General features: G+C 39.9%; 1 non-coding gene across 1 annotated transcript; it reads left to right on the forward strand.

The window, feature by feature from the left end:
• The first annotated feature begins 741 nt into the window (after positions 1–741).
• Positions 742–848, forward strand: LOC121492266. Its single transcript, XR_005988171.1, has one exon. It is a non-coding gene; the product is annotated as a U6 spliceosomal RNA (small nuclear RNA).
• The last annotated feature ends 16,030 nt before the right edge of the window (positions 849–16,878 follow it).

The raw sequence follows: 16,878 nt of genomic DNA on the forward strand, positions 1-16,878 counted from the left end.
TCTGTTCCTTAGGATGTTGTCTATTGAAGGATAAAGCCTCCATGTCATTTTGAGCACTGGAAACTGAATTTCGAGATAAGCAATATATTTTCTGTGATATCATGTCATCCAGTGCCATAACAAACAGAGAATTATGTCAGCACTAAATATCAGATTTCCTCATTTTACTTTATTGGACTGTCTATAATTTACTTTTATTGAGATTAAGGGTATTTGGTTCTTATTTATCATAACATTTTTAATCCAGTGTCCAACCATACATCTGAATTTTTAGTTCCTACACTTCTTGGTTATGATGTCTTCTCATCGTCTGAATTATATTAAATTCAAACATTTGCATAGTTGCCACACAAAGTCTAGTATCTTTTAATTTTATTTATTTATTTATTTATTTATGATAGTCATACAGAGAGAGAGAGAGAGAGAGGCAGAGACACAGGCAGAGGGAGAAGCAGGCTCCATGCACTGGGAGCCTGATGTGGGATTCGATCCCGGGTCTCCAGGATCGCGCCCTGGGCCAAAGGCGGGCGCCAAACCGCTGCGCCACCCAGGGATCCCCCAAAGTCTAGTATCTTAATTCACTTTTTCACATGTATCACTTTACTTTTTTTAAAAAAAAAAATCTGAACTGGTCAAACTATACTTGTATTCCAGTGAACACTTTGCTAAATACAAAGTTACTTTCTTTTAATCTAGTCATTAAAGAACAGAATTCATTCTCCCTGATGTAGATATTTTGTAGTGCTCACTTTAACAGAACGTACACTAAGATTGGAATGATACAGGGTAGATTACCGGGGCCTCTGGGCAAGGATGACGCACACATTCATGATGCAGACATTTTGTAAGAGTTGTTTCTGTGGCTAATTTTCAGGAGGCCATCCTTACATATTTGAATCTTCACTTTTCTGGGAGTGTTGTTATTATCTGAACAAATGATTAATGGCAACCCCTAAAATAGACAGCAAGTGGAAATATTACTGCAATGAAATCAAATTTTATTGGTCACCGTTTAGAGAGATAATTGTACTCTGCTGGATCAGATCTCATATTCTAAATGCCATTTCCTATAAAAGCTCATTTTTTAAGCTCTTTTCCGGGCTCTGGGTCATTCTACTTTATCCTAGGAGCACTGTGATTTCAGAGGGATTCCCCTGGTGAAAAGGCTGTTCCTTTCTTCAGGGTCAGAGAAGTAAGTGGTAACTCTCATCACAAGGAGGGGAACAGCTACATGTGAGATGGCCAGATGACAAATTACCACTAACATTATATTAGGTGTTTATTTATGAAGGTGTTTTTGGTTTATGTCTGCGACTTTCTTTTCACAAAATGTATGCATCATGGACACAACATTTTGCAGTGATTTCGAGGAGTCCTTTGACCTCAGGTTATCAAACCAATATTTCCTCAAACTCTGACACTTTATAAGTCTATGACTCAAGAGCTATTGTCCCCCTCTTCCTCCCACTGATCCTTAGAGCAGGGAGAGAAAGAATATTTGTATGAACCAATTTGGAAATGTGTCAAAATTCAAATAGACCATTACCAGCAGAGCTTAAATCTGCACAAAGCCTCCCCCCGCCCCACTCACTCTAAAAAAAAAAAAAAAAAAATCAATTCTTTCCAGTATGCCCTGCTGCTATTATATACATGTCCACAAGCACTGAACCCATGTGTAATGATTAGCCTGTCATAACAAAACCAAAATCTATCATGGTAATAGTTTTTTCTCATGTTTTCTTTTTATTACTTTTGATTACATCAAAATATGTGGACACTTCATTAGTTATCTATTGCTAAACAGATTACTTCCAAATTAGCGATTTACAACAATGCTTAATTATTTTTTCATCAGTTCTGCTGTTGGGGAGCTGGCTTAACTGGGGCCTCTGCTCCAGGGCCTCTTACAAAGCTGCACTCAAGGACCATAGCCATCCCAAGGTTCAACTGGAGCAGGATCTGCTTCCCAGCTGACTCAGTGGTTGTTGGCAGGATTCAGTTCCTCTAGGGCTGTGGGTTTGAGGGCCTCATTTCCATGCTGGCTGTTGAACTGGAGCTCACTTCCTGGCCAGGTGGCTCTGTGCACCAGAGTTATCATGTTCAGGGGCCAAGGAGGGAAGTCACGATCTTTTATAACCTGACCATGGAGTGTCACCTCATCTCTGTGCCGCACTCTCTTCACTCACAGCAAGTCATTGTGTGAAGGGGAGGTGTGAAAGGGAGGTGATTACACAAGAGTGTGAACAGCAGGAGTTGGAAGATCATTGGGAGCCACGTCAGAATCTGCCTACCACAAATTTACTCATATTACATTGATTTTTGTAATTCAAACCTCATAAATTCTCTCAAGAGCACTTTGATTGATGAATGAATGTATGTGGTTTGGGAGAGAAATTGTTTATTCATTCAAGTACGTATACTTTTGTATATTCATTCAAATACATATGTTTTTTGGCAAAGCCTGTGTTAGATGCTCAGAATGCAGGAATGAACACCTGATCCTTGCCTCAAGGGGCTCAACTTCTGTCTATGGACAGACAGAATGACATATGAGCAAGGTTGTAAACAGGGCTGTAATGAAGGTGCACAGTGAGAGGATTTCTTCAGGCCGATATACCCCCTTTGTATGATTTCACCAAGTATGTGGCCTGCTGTGGCAAGTAATGGCATCATTTTACTCTGAAATTTTGTTTTATTCAGTTAACCATCCATGGTCATTCCTTGCTCCCTCATAGTGAAATGGGAGCCACTAGAGGGGATTATCAAACTATAGTCCATGTCTCCATGTCTGGACAGTTGGCCCAGAGAAAAGAACAGTCACGTCTACATTGGAGAGCAGTCAGGAAAGGTCTTCATGGGGCGATGGAGTTAAATTTGAGTCTTGAAAGGCAATATCCCAATCAGATGGCTGGGTGTATATGGTTGGTGGTGTCATTTGGCAAGGCAAGGAATACATGAGAAGTAATAGGTGCAGTGTGGAAATATGATCTTAATATCCCATTAGTCAGGGTTTGGATGAAGAAAATAGAATCCCTGCTTTCTAGCTAAAAAAAATAATAATAAAGGATTTAATAAAGGTTCTTGTACTGTTTCTAGAAGAGGCTGGCCCTGAGCTGAGGCATCATGGGTCCACTTCCTACATCAGAAAAAGACGTCTTTTAGCTTGTCTCTCTGGAAATAACATGCATTGCCGAATGCAATGTTTGCTCTAGTCTCACATCTGTGACTGTGGTTGTAAGAAAGTCTGGGAAATGCAGTCAGTGGGTTCGCTAGCCCTGCTCGAAGGACGTGGGAATAGTAAGAGCCATCGGTCACATGGTAACATTGGACATGTTGTTTGAGTTGCTTGTGGGACACCTTCGTGGAGAAGCCCAGCAAGCTTGGGATAGATAGGGCTGAAATTCAGGGGCAACCTACACATCAGATCTGGTGGTAGCTGATATCCTGAAAATATGGATCACTCGAAAAGAATGCGAGAACCAACAAAGGCTCCTCACAACTCTCTATGATATTGTATATTCATTTTTAGGAAGAGCCAAGAACGTTAGAAACCCTAAGTTGCCAAGTACCAATTAAAGCATCTATTTCAACTTTCGCCTGATATTTGGATTTGTTGGCTCCCTGACTAAAGGAGCAATGACACTGAGTTTAATATCTTTTAAAATGACCCACCCCATTGTCAGACTATGTGTTGTCTCTGAAACTGTTAGATTCTTCCGAAATTATTCTCTCCCAAACCTCCACTCATTCACTGTTGGGTTTTTTTTTTTTTTTCAGTACCGGAAGGCTTCCAGAATATGTTTGTGTCCCATTTCATTCAAATGTCTATCAAAATTAGTAGAGAATTCATAATATTATGAGCCTCCTCTTTGGATCGATTGCAAGCTATGAGTTACTTTGAATGCCTGACAAACACTTCTGTAAAGAGACAGAGGAAATCCTAGAAGGTTCTATTTGCTGGTATTCTGTGGGTCCCAGGGCTTTGAAGAGATTCCTGAAGCTTCCTCACCCCCAGTTTTGTGACCCCCCTGCACCCACCCAGGGCATCTTGGTGACTCCCCACCCTCTCTGAGTCAGCTGGCCAGGTGCCATCTCTACTCACCCTGTGGGGTCACCTATGCAGCAGGAGGGTCTGTACTTTTTCTCTGTGACTCTTCTTGCCACACTTCCTCATCTCAATGTTCTCATCTGAAATGTTTCCTTCCCTGGATGATAGCAGTGGACCGAGAGAAAATCTGATGCTCCTAAGTGGGTAACCCCAGGGCCAGATAAACACAATGAAGTAGATCTCAGGATTCCATGTTTAAGGATATCGTTTTTGAATTTTAAAATATGACTTAGCAGAGGCCAGGCACACCTACGTGCCTGATGCAGACAAGCAGCACAGCAAGAAAAGGCAGCCGAGGTCTGGAAAAAGCAGACTGTTACTAGATGACGTTTCGTTCAAAGGGATTGTTTTGCTAGGATGATTCTGCAGGAGAGTAAAGCTAACAAATTTTTTTTTGTTTTATTTAAATTCAAGTTAGTTAACACATAGTGTATTATTAATTTGGGGGAAGCTAACGGTTTCTAATCCACTATATAATATAAGCACCTTGCTAGATCTTTCATTTACTGGTTTTATTTAACACCTACCACTAAGGTAACTGTTGTTCTCTCTTTATGCTAGATAAGAAAATGAAAGCTCTCATGTTCTGTCTCCCTTTCTGACATTTCCCACTCATTTTTTTCTCCTTTCCCCTCTGGGAAACGAACAAAGGGTGGTGGAAAGGGAGGTGGGCGGGGGTGGGGGTGACTGGGTGACGGGCACTGAGGGGGGCACTTGATGGGATGAGCACTGGCTGTTATGCTATACGTTGACAAATTGAACTCCAATAAAATAAATAAATAAATAAATAAATAAATAAATAAATAACAATGTCACACTGCCTATTGGCAGATATAACTACCTTCATACTTCAGTGATAGCCTTCCCAGATTCTATGCAATGTAATTACATAATTAGAATCATTGTTATGTTTAACGAGTTTTTTTATATCAACTCAAAATGTAGCAACTTGAAACATAAACCTAGCCCATCCTTCAAAAAAAAAAAAAGCAAGAAAATGAAAGCTCAGAGATGTTAGGTAACATGTCCCTGTATTAATTGCTCTTCCTTTAGCAGTGCTCTTTACGACACAGAGGCTGAGAAGCGTGGCAGAGGGCAAGACAAAGATCCTTTTCACTGTCCTGTTGCTCAGTGGATTGATTTGACCAGATTTAAAAAGTTCCAACAAGAATTCTTAGGACAGTCTCACTTTGTATTTTGTTGGGCTTTATTTTCCCCCAAAGGTAGCTTTCCCTTGTCATTGCACCGATGACTCCCCATCCAGAACATCTCTCTTGGGGGAGCATCACACCTGGCCAATTTGGGTTCTCAGCTTATCTTCCTTCCTATTCAGCTCACAGGATTTGGGGGCTTCGGTGTCAGGCCGGAGCCTAGAAGAGAGTGTGATTGTTTTCATCAACTTCTGAGATAAACCACATCCCTCTGCCTGGAGCAAGGAGAAGCTTGGGATGTATCAAGTGCCAGCTAATAAACCTGTTAAGACAATTAGGATATTGTTTTGGAAATTTGAATTGCAATCTCACTGCTATGGGCTTGTTTGTTGGTTGGCTTAAAGAATATTATTATTTCAAGAAATCTGGAGTCCAGAAGCTTTGACCCATTTCCTGTTGGCTTTACAGATTCATTTTACAGATGAAATCATTGAGATCCTGTGTGATGGAATAATGAAGTTTCTTTTCCAAAGTCAGAGAGAAAATTAGTAAAAGAAAATGGGCCAGCACTCAGAATTATGAAGCCTTATATCTAAACTCACCCCCCTGCCTCCCGTACACACACAAACACACACACAAGAACACACACACTCTAACTAGACCCTTTCTTCCTTTCTGAGAGATAACATCCACACGGAGGTATACATTACCCACAGGTCAACGTCAGATCAAATGGCCAGACTCTGGTTGGTGCTGGCCATTAAGAGGTGACCTCGGTGCTGTCTCTTAGGGACCAGGATTGCTCGGGGGAGGTTTTCCTATATCACATGCTTCCATCATCTTATTTCTCCTGACCAAATGGGACATTAGACCACTTGGAAAATTTTTACAAATGCATATTGTATCCATGTGTGCAGTACAAGCCCTGTTTCAAATATGTATATACATTGGCAACCTCTCCTTTTCCTTTCAGGAAGTTGGAAACAGATGTTTCAGCTAAACTAATAACTAGGCTTCTGTATTTGTGTTTGGAATTCAAAGAACTTCTATCCAGTGGATTAAAGTCAAATTCATATAGTTTGCCTGATGAAGTGAAAGAATAACAAGTGTGATAAATATAGGAATTTTTTTGTCATTGGAAGATATTCTTCATTTACTGAAAAAGATGTGTGAAAAACTGTGTGAACAGGGGCCTGAATTTCACTTTGTTCTATTACTATTACAAATATCTCCTGCTCTGTATTATGAGAACTAATTGACATATCATCTTATATTGCTTGCTAAGGCTTTACATGCAGCCTTTGTCTTATCTACATAGATAGATGCCAGTGTTCTTTTTTTTAAAAAAAGATTTTATTTATTTATTCATGAGAGACACACAGAGAGAGAGAGAGAGAGAGAGAGGCAGAGACACAGGCAGAGGGAGAAGCAGGGTCCATGCAGGGAGCCCGACGTGGGACTCGATCCCAGGACTCCAGTATTACGCCCTGGGCCGAAGGCAGGCGCTAAACCACTGAGCCACCCAGGCTGTCCGATGCCAGTGTTCTTAGGCACCCATAAACCATGGCTTATTCTCTATTTTTCATAGTTTATTCTCCAGGAACTATCATAGTAAAGAATATTCTTTTTAGTGTAAAACTGCACCAAATATATATATATATATATATACACACACACACACTAAATGTATACACACATGTACACATATATACACACATGTAATGTGTATATATAATCATGTTTATATATAAAATATATAAATAAAATTTATATATTATTAACATATATTTTATATTATATAAATAGATAATATATTTTATATAGTATGAATTTTAAAATATTATGAATTTATATATTATTAAATTTATATATATTTATACATTTATATGTATATATAAATTTTTATATAAATATAAAATATATTTTATATGATAAAATTTATACATTTATACAAATTTATATAAATATAAATATATAAATACTATATATAAAGTATATATAATATAAACATAAATATATATATAGAGAGAGAACTAATTGCCTATGATATTCTAGGCTCTCAGAAAGTAAATATGAGTAAGATCCTTCAAGGAGCTCCTATTTTCATGGGAGACGCACCCATGGATTCAACCAACTGCATACAATAGGTGCTCAGAGTGCCACCTGCTGTGCAAAGAGCTTCCTGTTCTCTTCCCCTCTTCAGTGAGGAGGGCATGAATGGCCCAGCTTGACGGATGAAGAAATGCAGGATTACAAGTATGTGCAGCCTACCCAGGGTCCCACAGCAAGGAAGCAGCAGAGTACACCAGAACTCGGGCCCTCTGATTTCCTGTCTAGTGCTCTCCAACTCTCTTCATCAGCCTTTGAAGTGGGAGTCATGTGCTAGAAAGCTAGACGTGCACCAGGCCCAGGGGTGGGAGGCATGAGAGAGGAGGGGGCATACAGCTGAGGAAACTGCTCTTCCTTTATATTCTCACCCTCTTGTCAGTGAGAGAGGTAGATCTGTGAAGAATATGTGCTATTATCCAACTTCTACACCCCAGTGAGGACAACAACCCACTCCTTCCCTGGGGCCTCAGCTCAGCCTTCCTGCTTATTAGGTTTGTGTGTGTGTGTGCGTGTGTGTGCCTATGTTTGTTTTTCTAACAAGTTTGCCTGTAGCACGTTTTTGTCTCATAAAATCTTGTTGAAAGCCATTAAAATTGCTATTCATTTTTCACCTGACAATTTTATTGGCCACTATGTTTTAATCTAGCATAGGCACTTTGTTCGTGTTCTCATCTCTTGACCCAGCCTCTGACTGATCTGAAATAAACTAATTAAATTAGCTCGGCAGTCACTGTCGGTTGGTAAAGTGTGCTGACACCTTGCTCTTGGTGCTGGAAGTGGTTGTTTCAGTTGTCCAAATTGAAGCTTAGTCTTCTCTGCTTTAAAATATAAAGAAGGCCATTCATTTCTTCATTTCATCATGCCCTCCCCAGGGAGAGGCAGAATGAATATAACATAGAGTGAAGGATGCTGTTACAGAGGTGCCCAGACTATCAGGGTACAGAGACGGTAGGAAGAAAATATACCTGGAAAACCCGATTTCCTAGAGGGGAGGAAATCTGAACTAACATTTTGAAGAATAACAGGTGAATCAGATGCCTGGTGCAGAGGTAGTGGCTTCTCAAGGTTAAGGAGAGTAGGATGTGCAAAGGCCCAGATGCTTGAAAGCGCTGGGTGTGTTAAGGAGCCTGACAGAGTGTGGTGCTGCTGATGTCAAGGGGGCATAGGAAAGATCAGAGTGAGAAGGGCCTTGGAGACCAAGTTAATGGGTAGGTAAGAGTTTGACAGTCTGAGCAGATGGACCTTTATCCTAAGAGCCAGAAGATCTTAAACTTGGGTCCACATGCTGATGTTAGATGTCCATAAGGCAACTTAAATGTCACATATTTTCTCTATATGCAGTTTGGGGGAAAGAGACAATACTCTGGTGAGCTTTTCAAAGACATTCTTGACTCAACATATTTTGAGACCATTTCTTTAGGCAACAATGTACCATTGTGGATCATTAAGATGAAGGGGAAATGATCAAGTCAGTGCTTTAGAAATTCTTAACATGCTCTGAAACCATTTGCTCCCATGTAATTAATATGCATAAATTCAGTTATTGTTTTCATGGTGTGCAGAAAGATACTCTTTGTGATAAACTACAAGAAAGGAAAGATTTTTGACTAGATACTCAAGACTCCTTAAATTTTGGCAACTTCTCTATTTCTCCAGAAATGGGTAATCTGGGAAATACTGAAAAGGTATTATTTGGAAACAAAGTACTCTATTTGAAAAGATTGGCAACTCTTGCCTACAGGAAGAATGGCATTTGGGAAAAAAGTTTGTCACATGGGCTTTAGGTCTGTGGGCCACAGGCCGTGGCCCTAAATGGAACATTGAATGGCTGACGCATCCACTGGCATTAACCTCTGCATATTTACATATTCATAGCTTCTACAGGATTTTTAAACAAATGCTAATACTTTTATCAAGGGCAAAAATATGAAGCCCAAAGGGCCCCCTGGGAACTTACGCAAGGGGTTTACACAGGATTTGAACATTGAACTTCTTCTCCATCCACACTGCATGAATTTGCAAGCTTTCCAGAGTTAGGGAAAATGTGATACGTGTTAGCAATAATTACAGCGTTCATCAAGAAATAAACACTGCTTTTTTTTTCTGATGAATGAATTAAGAAAACAATCCAACAGAGTTCCTGGTATGTGAACTTGATTCAGAAAGAAAGTCATGGCTGTACAATTTTCTAATGACACATCTCATACAAAGGAAGAGGAGGATACAGCTAGGAAGATTCTGGAGTAGAAAGAACTGCTTCAGAGCCCTAATCGTGATTTACCATAGTTATGCATTGAGGTCTAGGGGTTTATTAGTGGATGTTACAAATTAAAAGGCAGGTAGATAGATGGACATGTTGGAGTAAGGACAGCAATGGACAAAGGGATTTAATCGGGGCTTAGAAAGTACAAGTGCTTTTTCTAAGTGTGATCCCACATAAACCTCACAACAACCCTGACTATTGTTATATTTAGCATATTTTTAAAGAATTTTTTTAAAAGACCTACTCTTGGTAAATGGTTCATTTAAATGAGAGTGATGAAAAAAAAAAGTGAATGAGTGATGAAACTGGTCGTCTGTGTGTATTAGTTATGCTAGCTATTGTAACAAAAATCCCCAAATTTCAATGACATCAGTTAATTATCCCTCCTGCACAGGCTAATGTGGGTGTTTCTGGTGGTCAGAAATTCTTCATTATCTCAATTCTGACATTTCACCCTTTCTGGCTTGTAGCTGATCTACCCCTTGTGTCTGTGGAGGCCCCTGGTTCTAACCAGGGAAGGGGGGAGATGGAGGAAATTTACCTGCCTCGCAATATGCCAGTGCTTAAAACTGGTCACATAGTCTCAGGTAGAGGCAAGAAATTTTCAAAATGTAGTTCCAGGCTGGGGGCCAACTTTCCAGAAACAACTGTATGTATGGAAAGGCAGCTCAAATTTTTGATAGACAATTAGTTGTGTCTGTCAGAGATTCCATCCAAGGTCTATTTACAGTATTCGTGGTTCTCAACCGTGTCAGATCCAAATGTCCCTGTTTTATAACAAATAGTTGAATGCTTTCTCTACCATCTGGAAATATATTCATAAATTACATAATCTACCTACACACGAATTTTCGAAAAGCAAATAGAATTCTTTCATGCAACAGAATGGAGAAATAAAAGAAACTTGTAATAAGATAATAGATGTTTCAAGACATAAATACTGAGAAACAACTACCCTAAGAGACTATTATGAGTTACTTGTGTATATTTGTAGAATCACTGCGTGTGTGACAGCGACAAACTTCTGTGTTTTGTATAAGACATGAAAATTTCAGTAGCAGAGATTCGGGGTTACATGATTTTTCACTATAGTATATGAGTCTTAGTAAACTTCCAAGGACAAGAATTTACAATCTCCCTCAATATTGCATATTAACATCATGAAAAAATACCTTTTTCTTTTTCTCCCTTTTCTTCTCCTCTTTCCCCTTCTCCTCCTCCTCCTTCCCCTCCTCTTCCTCCTCCTCCCTCTCCTTCTTCCCTTCCTCTTTCTCCTTCTCTCCCTCCCCTTTCTTCATCTTAGCACTTCCTTACTTGCTGAGGCTATACAATGCTCTAGGCTCATTCAATTCTAATATGTACGTGCAGTGGCATCAGAATTGTTCATTTGTACCAGTGAAAACAATTTTATCAACTAGAATACAGTACTTTTATTTATTTTTTTAAAGACTTTATTTATTTATTCATGAAAGACACACAGAGAGAAGCAGAGACATAGGTAGAGGGAGAAGCAGGCTCCATCCCAGGATCCCCGGATCAGGACCAGAGCCAAAGACAGACGCTCAACCACTGAGTCGCCCAGGTGTCCCCACAGTGCTTTTCTATATAGTTCTCTGTGATCAAGCTCCGTGTAGGGCTCCCAGCTCAGTGGGGAGTCTGCTTCTCCTTCTGCCTCTTCCCACTACCTGTGCTCTCTCTCTCTCAAATGAATGAATCAAATCAAATCAAAACAAAACAAAACAAAGCATAGTTCCCTGTGCTTTTAGCCTTACAGACACTACTCATTTCCAAAGTGCCAGTCCACATATTTCCCCAACCCCTTTAGTTAAGGTTATCTCGTTTGTTTGTAATATAGTTATGTTACTAGACCAAAGTTCACATTCTATCCCTGGATCCCTCATTCTGCTAAGTATTTTTTTAAATTTGTTTACATTAAAGTCTACTCTTTGTGCTATAAATTTCAATAGTTTTTGACAAAGGCATGGTGTTCTCTATCTACCATTAGCATATCATGCAGAATAGTGTCCCCCCTGAGAAATTTTCATGTGCTTCACCTTTCAGCTTGGAAACCATTGTTCTTTTCACTGTCCCTAGAGTTCTCCTTTTCCAGAATATCAAATAAATGTAATTATACACTCTGTAGCCTCTTCACATTGGCTTCTTTACTTAGAAGTATGAATTCAAGGCTCATTTGTATCTTTGTGTGGCTGGATAGTTTTTTTTGCTTTGTTTTGTTTTGTTTTACAGCTGACTAGTATTGTGTGTCTGGATAAACCACTGCTCATTTATACACTTGCCTACTGAAGGACATGTCGGTTGTTTCCAGTTTTTGGTGATTATTGACAAAGCTGCTATAAACATTCATCCACAGGCTTTTGTGTCAATATAAGTTTTTAAATCAGTTGGGTAAATACCTAGAAGTGCAATTGCTTTATTGCATGGTAGGACCATGTTTAGCTTTCAGAAGCCTGTGACAGACCATCTTCCAAAGTGCTGTGTCATTTTGCATCGCAACTAATCATGAATGAGTTATGCAATCATGATTGTACCTTATAGTTTGTGTTTCTCAACTGATGCATGGGTAGTACTGGAGTGAGAATTCTTTTTTTTCAAGACCGTCTTGCACATTACAGGAGGGTTAGCATTTGTAGACCTCTGGTACTAAATGGTGGTAATAAAGATCCCCAATCCATGGTAGAGCCAAAAGCACCCTCACACAATTCCGACATCCTCAGGCAAGGGGGAAGTGTAGCATCCCATGCTAAAAAGTATTGATCTCTATGAACAGCTTATAAGAAACTTAAAAGCTCATGTTGTAATGTAAAACATCAAGGATGCCACATTATCCCAACAATGTAAAAAAAAAAAAAGAGTGTGCAAAATACCTTTTTTAAAAGCTAGAGAGGGGCAGCCTGGATGGCTCAGTGGTTTAGTGCCACCTTAAGCACAGGACCTGATCCTGGAGACCCGAGATTGAGTCCCACATGGGGCTCCCTGCATGGAGCCTGCTTCTCCCTTCCTCTGTGTCTCTGCCTCTCTTTCTCTGTGTCTTTCATGAATAAATAAATAAAATCTTAAAAAATAAATAAATAAAAGCTAGAGAGAAGATACCAACATGTCAAGGACAATCAGCTCTAAATGTTGGAACTATGAGTAATTTTTACCTTGATCTACCTCCTTTTTAACTCTTGATATAATTGGTATGCAGTACTCTTCTAAGATAAAAATATGTAAACATTATTCAAAAGTATTCTAATTACGAAATGATGAATAAGTAAGTTTATTATATTGAGTGAATTGTAAGTAACTTTTTCTTTGACAGATCTGTTCTTATTTCTTGACTATCCTTCCATTCTTTCCTGAACCCAGGCCAATGCGCTTCTCACACACTCCCTTTGATTGAAAATAGTTGACAAGACAAAAATGAAAGACAAGGAAAATGACAGAAAACAACCAGAAGGTTTTTTTTTTCTCCCCCATGTTCTGTGCACGCATGTTTCCAAATGGATTCTGCAGGGACAACAGACCATCTCAACTGTACCTTCCCTTCTCTAATTGTTTTGGAGTTTCCAAATGCAATTTACAGTGTCAGCATTTTCTATTTAAGATATAGATTTTTTTTTTCACATTGTGTTTCAGAGAGAAAGAGGAAAAAAAAAGAGCAAAGCTAACAATATAATGCATGTTGAGAGGGGAAGGCTCTTTGAAACTGTTTTAACATCTTATAAGACAGGCAATTTTAGCATAAGACATTTTGCCTGGCAACCGTTACCAGTGGATTCTGAGTGCTAAGGGAGATTTCATAGAATATCATATCTTGGCTATTTTCCACTCACTGATGAAAACTAGTTGGACACATTTACAAGAGCAAAATGATGTCTATAGGGACTACTAAGAACATTTTCAGCTGAGTTTGGAAAAAGAATGGACTTTTGTGCCAGGCAGCTCTAGGTTATAAATACTTCTCTGCTGCTTTCTAGCTCCATGACCTCAGACAAGACACTCAATCTCTCCGGGCCTCAATTTCCTTATCTTAAAATGAGGATTGTGACTGGGTTATTGAGAAAATTAAATACGCAAGGTCCCCAGCACCCTTGTAGACATTAACTTTGTCTTCTTAATATATTTCCGGGACCTGGAATTGAGAGAGGAAATTAATTTCACTCAGCATCAGATCAATGTTTGCTGCTGCTTTGGAAATTAGCTCTTTAGGAATTGAATATTTTCTTACTGTATAGGGGGAAAATGAATTCTATTCCATACACTTTACATGTATATCTGTTATCTATTGCTTTATAACTAATCACCCTAACTCTTAGTCGCTAAGAATAATAACAAATTTATTATTTCTGATGATGCTTTGGGCCGGCAGGTCAGTTCTCGTGGCCTCGCCTGGCCTTTGTCTTGTGTGTGCATTGAGGCAGAGGTTCAGTTAGGGCAGAAATATTCAAAATGGCCTCATTTAAGGTCTGGCCCTCTGGTTTTCTTTATTTGGTCTCTCAACCTCTAATAGAGTAGACTGAGCTTGTTTATATGATGGTGAAGGTGTTCCAAGATGCAAGTACAGAAGCTGTAACATCACTTTTCCCCATTCTAGTACCAAAACAAGGCACAGGGTAGCCCAGCCTCCAAGGGTGGAGAGAAAGGTGCCATCTCTTTATAAATGGGGCTGCAAATGGGCTTTTAATAATTATCACAAATGCTTTGTGACATGGACATGATGATTTCACATCAATTACATACTAGATAACAAATTTAGAAAGAAGTAATGCATGATAGTTAAAGGTGAAGATTCTGGAATCAAACCACCTTGATTGGAATTCATGCTCCCCCTGTTCCCACTCAAACTAAATTGTGTGACCTTGGGAGAGTCACTTGATTTATTAGTTTCCTATTGCTGTTCTAGCAAATTACCAAAAACATAGTGGCTCAATCGACACAAATTACTTTTCTTATAGTCTTGGGGGTCAGAAGTCCAAAATCAGCATGAGTGGGCAAAAATCAAGGTGTCAAGATCCTCAGGAGGATCTGGGGCAGATCTTGCTCTTTGCCTTTTTCAGCAGCTGGGGGCTGCCCGCACTCCCCAGGCCACAGTGCTGCCCCACTTAGCCCTGGACTCCCATCTGGAATACACCTGAGCCTGGTCCTCCTGCCCCTGTCCTAGAAGGATCCTTGTGATTAGATTTGACCCACCTGGCTAATCTAAAATAATCTCTCCATCTCAAGATCCTTAATTTAATCATATTGACAAAGTCCCTTTTGCCAGGTAAGGAAACATATTTGCAGGTTCCAGGGATCAGGATGCAGATATCTCTGTTTCACAGGAGGGGTAGGAAGGTATAGGGTTTGGGGGTAGGGATGGGGGAGGTGGGAGGTGCGTTATTCATGTCACAACACTTGGGCAAGTTGAATTCCATGCCTTAGCTTTCTTACCTGTTAATGGGGGTAATATAGCTACTCCCTAGCTTTGCTATGATACATATGGTATCTGCAATAGAGCCTGGCACGGAGTAAACTCCTTGTAAGTAGTAGCTATTATGACTCTCACTCTTATTACTCTTTCCCTCAGCTCATTTAATGGGGAGCAAACAACCAAACTCAGTGTCCTGGCTGAACATGCATTCTGAAGCAATCGCTCATTTTCTGAATTGATCATTTTGATACAGTCTAAGTCACCGATTTATGTAGCCCCATCAAGAAACAGTGTCTGGTAAAAAGCTGGTAGAAATAGTTCAAATGTAGCAAAGGGGCTCAAAATGAACTTTAAAAAACCATATGCTATGAAAAGGAAAAGTTTTCTACTTAATAAAACATTTTGTGAGGGCTTCCTAGGTGCCACCGTGCTGAGGATTTTCTCACATGCTGTCCTATTGTTCTCAAAGTCCTTCATTATTGGTGACTTCCTCGCCACAGTGCACGTTGTTTTCATCTTTCAAATGACAAAACCAAAGCTCGAATGGTTGAGGATTCTGAGGTCCCGAAGTGGTTTAAGTCACTCTCATTATGAAAATCCTGTTCTTATCCAATCCAGCTGGGCTGCAATAAAAGGAATTTTTATTAAATGACTATAAATGCATATTGCAGTTTGCGTTTGCATGTGAGACACTGTTGGGCTTTCCTTCTCTCAACTTCCCAAATAAATAAAATAGAGGAGGGGAAATCTAGGATATGAATCTTTTAGGCACAGAGTCTTCCTGGCACAGACTGGAGGCAGCCAGAAAAGGCATTTCTATAAAAGCTCACAAAATACTTAGGCAAATCTTAAAGTTAAACAAGGCACTTAGTCCAAGCCACTTAATTGCATCTCAGAAAAATGAGCATAAAGAAAGGGTTTATTGATGGGCATGGGGAAAGAGGGGGTGGATGGAAACAGATTTTCCCCAAAGTGGGCCGCCCCCAGCCTGGGTGGTCCTCACAAACTCAGATACTGACTCAGGGCTTGGGCTTGGGCTCTAATGCTATTGCTTACAGGATATTTTGGGGTTTGGAGGTGAAAGAAGGAAAGTGCAGAATAAATCCAGAAGATATTAGGAGACTGGCTGGGAAAGATACATAGTGGGAACAACTCATATATTAGTTATTTGTAAAATATTCACAGAAACCAAAGAGGATGGAAATTCAAGGAGAAGCAGCAGATGACTGGATATATTAGGCCTTTTATAGTTTCATTTATATAACAAGGCTGAGAGTTAAGTAGTATCCCCATTTTACAGATAAGGAAATAGAGTCTAATTAACTTTGCCAGGGTCACAAGGCTGGCATGTGGCGGAACTAAGAATAGATTCTAGGCCTAATTGCTCTGAATCCAATATAATTTCAAGAACATCAAGTACATGTGCTTGCCCCAAAAAACGTTCACCTGTTTTTCTTACCACTGCAACATCTGGAGGTGCTGTAGCGACCAGGGTACCCACAGAAAACAGGCTCAAAAGTGTAAGCAAAGGCTGTTTAATGAAGGGCTTATGTATAGAGGAGTGAACAGCATTCAGAAAACCAATAAGGCATGGCCACAGTCTTCATCCTCACAGGGAGGAGGTACTGTCTCTAGGCCTGGAGAGACAAGAGGAGGAAGCAAAGTGAGAGAACCCAAGACAGCTGGAGCTGTGGGAGAGGGGGCTGCCCAGCAGGAATCGTGTGTTGGTAGAGATGTAGTTATTTTCTAGACTTCTGCCTGAGGAGGCCAGGAGATGTGAGGATAAACCCTCAGACATCTCTTCTTCTCCAGCCTCCAATATCCCACCAGGCCC

Source organism: Vulpes lagopus, chromosome 5 (assembly GCF_018345385.1).
Source record: "Vulpes lagopus strain Blue_001 chromosome 5, ASM1834538v1, whole genome shotgun sequence".
NCBI classification, from domain to species: Eukaryota; Metazoa; Chordata; class Mammalia; order Carnivora; family Canidae; genus Vulpes; species Vulpes lagopus.